At 33.9% G+C, this 6,836-nt stretch overlaps 1 non-coding gene across 1 annotated transcript; it reads right to left on the minus strand.

Moving 5' to 3' along the window:
* Window positions 1-421: 421 nt before the first annotated feature.
* Trnas-gcu (transfer RNA serine (anticodon GCU)) lies at window positions 422-503 on the minus strand. Its single transcript has one exon. It is a non-coding gene; the product is annotated as a tRNA-Ser (tRNA).
* Window positions 504-6,836: the final 6,333 nt, after the last annotated feature.

Here is a 6,836-nt window from a genome sequence, read left to right on the forward strand (position 1 = left end):
CAAGCATTGTAAAATGATCGAAGTAAATTTACAGAAAAAAGTACTAATTATAAGTATAAAAATTGTGCAATTTCTTCAAAAGCCTGGATACCTATGATTTTTTTCTAAAATGTGTTTGTTGATCAAATTTGAATTGGAAAATGCATTGCACGTGTTTTAATTCGCACATCCCGAAGATTTATTTGAGATTTGCTATTTCTCCCTATGTAATATGAAAAGCTTTAAAGTTTGAAGAATTGTTGTGGGTAAAAGCACGTTACTCTGAGAATTCAGAGACATTTTTGTGAGTCAATGCCTGATTTTCAGAACCCGAGGATCGAGACAAATCATAGTGTATCGAATGTAGATAGCTGTTTCACAATCAGATGTTTTACCGAGTTAGCAGTGAACATTTTGAAAATAAATTAAGAAAATTTTACTCCGACGAGGATGGGATTCGAACCCACGCGGGGAGACCCCAATGGATTAGCAGTCCATCGCCTTAACCACTCGGCCACCTCGTCTTGTCTTTCGCAGTCGAAAATTTTAAACAAATGACAAGCAAAATTTCTATAAAAAAACGCAATAAATTTTAATGGAAAAAATCCCTGTTTTGAAAAGTATGTGGGTAGCTTATCCTTTTTGCAAATTGTTTATAAAAACAAGGACAATTTGGTAATTTGTAATTCGATCGGGATCAATATTCTTGAAAAGGTTGCAGAAATCATTGACAAGGCGAAAGTAGAAAGGTATTTTATTTCTTAATTCTTTCTAGATTTAAGTAGGCCTAGTGATGCAATTATAAATGTAAAAAAATCTAATTACTAAAAAGTGAAGTGTAGAGAAATTACCAATGTGATCATGAATAATAACCATGTCATTAGCTGCAGCTTGCTTGTTGAGAAATAAGTGGTTCTGACTTCTGGAGAAGAACATGATCAGCCATTGTTACCCCGCCCTATCCCCGGGGGTCATGATTTTAACAAACGAATCTACATGACATTACCTGAGAATGCTTCCACATGAGTTTCATTTATTGATATAAGTGAAAATTATGTAATGAATATATGGGGGTATCATTTAGTGAGCTCATTGCATACAGTACCTCTAGTTTTTTAGCTCTACTGGTCAGAGACCAGAAGAGCTTATGCGATAGTAATGCGTCCGTCGTCCGTCCGTCTGTCTGTCTGTCCGTCTGTCTGTCTGTCTGTAAACAATCTTTCAAAATGCTACTCCTCCTACAGTTTTGGTCTGATTTCAATATAACTTGGCACACAGGTAGACTACACTAAGATACATAATTCTGTGTATCGGTTTTTGATTTTGATTAACGGTGTTGCCGTTGTTACTAAAAATAGAAATTTCTGTGAAATTCTTTCAAAATGCTACTTCTCCTACAGTTTTGGTCTGATTTCAATATAACTTGGCACATAAGTAGACTACACTAAGATACATAATTCTGTGTATCGGTTTTTGATTTCGATGAACGGTGTTGCCGTGGTTACTAAAAATAGAAATTTCTGTGAAATTCTTTCAAAATGCTACTCCTTCTACATTTTTGGTCTGATTTCAATATAACTTGGCACACAAGTAGACTGCACTAAGATACATAATTCTATATATCGATTTTTGATTTCGATGAACGGTGTTGCCGTTGTTGCTAAAAATAGAAATTTCTGTGAAATTCTTTCAAAATGCTACTCCTCCTACAGTTTCGGTCTGATTTCAATATAACTTGGCACACAAGTAGACTACACTAAGATACATAATTCTGTATATCGGTTTTTGATTTCAATTAACGGTGTTGCCGTTGTTACTAAAAATAGAAATTTCTATGAAATTCTTTCAAAATGCTACTCCTCCTACAGTTTTGGTCTGATTTCAATATAACTTGGCATAGAAGTAGACTACACTAAGATACATAATTCTGTTTATCGGTTTTTGATTTCGATGAACGGTGTTGCCTTGGTTACTAAAAATAGAAATTTCTGTTAAAAAATCTCAAAATGCTACTCCTCCTGCAGTTTAAGTCTGATTATAATATAATGTGGCATGCAAGTAGACTATACTAAGAACATAAAGAGACTTAATCAAGGATAATTATTCTTTTTATTGCTGTGGTAAAGTTTCAATTCCCAACTTCTTAAGAACTTTTCTCTTCCTTTGCTATAAGTACAAACCAGTAGAGCTTCAGTCTCGACAGAGACTTCTGGTTCAATTGGTTTGAGAAAGTTTTAATTTTTAAAACAATGTTGAATAAAATATATTCCAGATGTGACATGTCAGCAGTGCAACAGAATAACAAATTAATAGGGATGTCAACGAGTACCCGGTTAACCGGGTACTCGATCGAACGTCCGAGTATCGAATACTAAAATCGGTACTCGGTTACTCGGATGTATATTTTTGAATATTTCTAAGATTATTTATTAATGCATTAAACAATCCGTTTTAAAACGTAAAATGCTCATTGCACTTGTACATACAGTAATTAGGGTTTACTACGACTCTAAATGACCGTTATTGCCTGTGGCAGTGTTTATACAGTAATTAACGTGACCAAGCACCTGGGGTACCTGACTTTTCTCACCTTCGGCTGCCTTCTACCCCTATGTTTTGTTTGCATGGCTTTAATTATTTGTTTTCACCGAGCATCGTTTAAGATCCATTATGTATAAATAAATTAGACAATTTTGTCAATTCTCTGAGAAGCTGTAAATTATCGAGAAAAGAGCGGATGATATTACACGTGCAATTGTTGATATGGTTGTGTTTGTTACATGCCAATACAACTGGTTGAAGCAAAGGCTTAAAAAAAAACTGATGTCCATTGTTGCACCAAACTACAAAATATCGTCCCGTAATATCATAAAATCTAGGATCGAAAAAGTACACGAAAATCGTAAATCTGCTCTGTTAGGAGAACTTGATCAAGTCCATACTGTATGTAGCTCTGACAACTGATACCTGGTTGTCAAACGCGACAAAGAGTTATATTACAATTATGGAGCAGATTATTTTTTTTAAACAAAAACACTGTGAACAACTTATGATTTTATTTCTTGTGTTTATCTGATAAATAAATTGAATTTTAAAAAATGTATTAAATTTTGTCGGGCACGAAGTGCTCATCATTATTACAATAGAAAGAGATTTACGGATAAGCCTCCTATCAGGGCATCTGGTTTTATTTCTACAAGAGTTTACAGTGTTTTACAATCTCCAATTTACTTGTTCATATTTATTTACACTCTTACCGAGTACCCGGGTACTCGATCAGAAAAAAGTCCGAGTAACCGAGTATTGAAAATTGACCGATTTGACATCCCTACAAATTAACTATGTAAATGGGATCACTTCAAAATCTATTGTATTTTTTTGTAAGAGAACTGCAGACGTAAATAGAAATTCCTTTTTGGCTTAGATTTAAAGAATTGGCTTTAATGGACAAAAAAGTGAATTTTAGGGAACTTTGTTGCTTTCCTTACCTTTCTCATAGTATTGAGCAGAGTTGATAAAATTAAAAAAATATTTTCTTTTCAAAAAAGTTACAAAAAGTATATTTTACCAAAGTTTTTCGCAGATTATATTGGTTTCAGAGCTGTTTACTCTTACGATTTCGCCATATTTTTTACGGATCTTTAATCCAAAATACGTCTCACTTTTGCTATTGTGAAAATACAAAAATACGTTTGTTTGGAATTTAGCAGTTAGTTTTCAATATAATCTGCTGAAATATGCTGAAAGAATGCCAGCTCGGCTTAGAACCGCAACAATCATTGATCTGGTCGCCTGCTGGCACAGTGGTTAGAGCGTCTGGTCTTAGAGCTGCACAGTAAGGAGTTGCTCCTTACGTCGAGAGTTCGAATCCCACTTGTGCAACTTGGAGACCAATTCCTCAAACAAACCGTATAAACCGAGGTCCTGTGTCGCCTGGGAAACCAGAGATAAGTGTCAGATCAAAAAGTAAAAAAGTATGTACACAATGGCACTATATGCAATACAGAATCTGTGAAAGTATCATAAGATTTTATTCAGTGGCTTAGGAGGGGTTGCGGATAAGAGATGGGTACCCTTCAATATTATAGAAAGAATGACAGTGTCCATGTTTTGCTATTGGAAACCCAAAATATTAGTCTGATCAAGTGGTAAAACAGGAGGTCATAATGGCATTAATGTAACAAATATTCTGTGAAAATTTTATAAAATTTCATTAAATGGTATAAGAGGAGTTATGGATAAGAAATGGGTACCCAAAATCGTAATAGAGGGATGGACCGATGTACAGCTAGACATACAGATGGACAGACAGACATCACATTCACTATATACTAGGGATGTCAACGAATATTTGAATATTCATTCGATGAGTTGATATTGGAATATAAATATATGATTCGAATATTCGGTTTTTAAGTATACAAGCATTTAATGAAGAGAAAAATCTGGTAAGTTTTATTAGCTCACCTGAGCTGAAAGCTCAAGTGAGCTTTTCTGATCACATTTTGTCCGGCGTCCGTCTGTCTGTCCGTCTGTTCTTACGAGAGGTACATTGTGGGGTAAAATTAACGTATTTTCCAGCAGTGTGGGGTTTTTTGGGTACTGTGGGGTTAACCCCATAATGAAGAGGTCTAATTACGTTCAAAATTACTCTATGAGGTCGAAAAACCTAAAATTAGATTTAACCTCACAAAGACTTTGTCCAAATTTTGGACATGTCCTTAGCCCAAAACGCTCAGACATTCAGAAATCTGCTGTTTAGAGGAGTTCGGTAATTGAATCGAGGAGTTCCGAATACCTGAGCATGCGCATATATTTAAAACTAACTGCGCATGCGCAGATTACGGAAGTAGCTGTGTTTGGACACTTTGTATTAGCAGTGAGGAAATTCGGAAACACAAAAAGCAAATGCAGTAAGTCTTACTATTTTGTTGCACCACATTGAAAAAAAGCTTTTCTAAATTGTTTGACATGCTTCATACGTACATTATGCAGTTGTAGAATTTATTTAAAGTCAAGGAAAGGACATCTGTAGTCCACATAAACACATACCTATTGAAAACGGGCTTTTGTGAAAAAAAAATATAATGAATGCACTGATAGTTCTTTTTTTAATCAGAGGTCTGCAATGAAAATCGACCGATACCCGGGGGTCGGGCTAGTGGTTTTCTGCATGAAGGTCGCCCCGTTGGCCAGTAAAAAAAAGATAATATTATTTATACACATGCAATACGTGCAAAGCACACCTGGTACATATTTTCACTCGTTTTTTGCTATAAAAATCCAAACCATTTAAATTTTCCATATAACATGCTCCAACTGTCAATAAATCTCCATAATTTAATCCGTATTTGAGTACTACTTGGCTTATTTACTTCAAAAAACGATCGTGTTTTTTCTTAATTCGAATTTTCTCTATATCTATGGTAAATACATGCAGATATCTCATAACATAAATACATGTGATTCTTCCGACGGGAGACAAAATCTCTGGATTTTTCACGCCTGTTCCGCCCCTCCCGATTAATTTTTAAATCTTCCGTGTTTAATTTTTTTCAAATTGAATATTTTTGGCTTTAATTTTATCCTGTTTCGTAGTATAATTGCTCTCTCTCTCTCTCTCTCTCTCTCTCTCTCTCTCTCTCTCTCTCTGAATTCATTCTAGATACGTACCAATTGTTTATCTACTCTTCACACATTTGTTTACATGTACTTGTAATCGTACCTTAATCTATAGAGAGAAAATCAGAATGGAAAAATGGAATTAACAATGTCACTGCAATAAATTTTCACAGCAAGTAGGCTTTGTAGGAATCAACATGGGGTTGTATAATTAGGTTGTAAAATTTAGTGGTATATCAATTTGATAAATGACAATCAATGTTTATAAATGAGTGAAGGACATTTTAATCAGTTGTTAAAATACCCATTATGTCACATTTTTTTCACATTCGCTTGTGTAATTATGTGCCCGATAATAAAATTCACCTATTAAAGAAATTAAACAAATTACCTTTAGATACGTATATAAAATTATATAACTCTGTTTGTGTTAATGGAAAAAATATAATCGTCATGTAAGATCAATTTGTACTTATTTTTCAAGATCGACGATTGAAAATTTAAAAGAATTAAATCACAATTAATAGTTTTTCCATAGCTAAACTTAAAGATATTCAAGCTTAAAGCTTCATTTTGTAATTTACAATATTAATTCATCATTACTTTGAATATTTACAGTGAGAGTATGTGACTTAGCTAATGCAGGGCTATCAGTATTTTCACACCTGTTAGATTTTGATTCCGTGTAGAAGCTCTAATTGCAATTTTTGTCAAAACAAATGTTTTGTATAGCATGATTATCTCGTGAATTTCACTATCAGGAGACGACCGATAGGGATTAGTTACGCTCTACTGCACTTGACACCTGTGTTGTGTAGAATGATTTTAAACTGCGTAAATACAAATCTTTGGTCAATTGAATAATTTTTTGTGTGTGTCTGCATGTTAGATAGAAATTCTGACAGCTTTATAAAAATAATATTAAAAATTTACCAGACTCTAAAAGCTTCAGCAAACTAGTTGATCGAGGATTAATTGAAGGGGGGGGGGGGGGGGGGGTTACACTGCTGATCATTACCTGAACATATGATAGTGAAGTTTTTAAATGGATTTTATTGACACTTACTAAAATAAATTTTCATACTTTTAATTCACCATTAAACTGTCTTTTAATTAAAGCTTGTGTATTTTTTCTTATTAAAAAAATAGATAGTAGTAAGGCACATGTATTTCTTCTTGAATGATACTGTAATTCAATTATCATATATTTGAATGTAACAAAAGAACACTCTGAG

The sequence above is a fragment of the Saccostrea cucullata genome, unplaced genomic scaffold (genome assembly GCF_032062105.1).
Source record: "Saccostrea cucullata isolate Sc308-1 unplaced genomic scaffold, CSIRO_AGI_Scuc_v1 ctg501, whole genome shotgun sequence".
Lineage (NCBI taxonomy): Eukaryota > Metazoa > Mollusca > Bivalvia > Ostreida > Ostreidae > Saccostrea > Saccostrea cuccullata.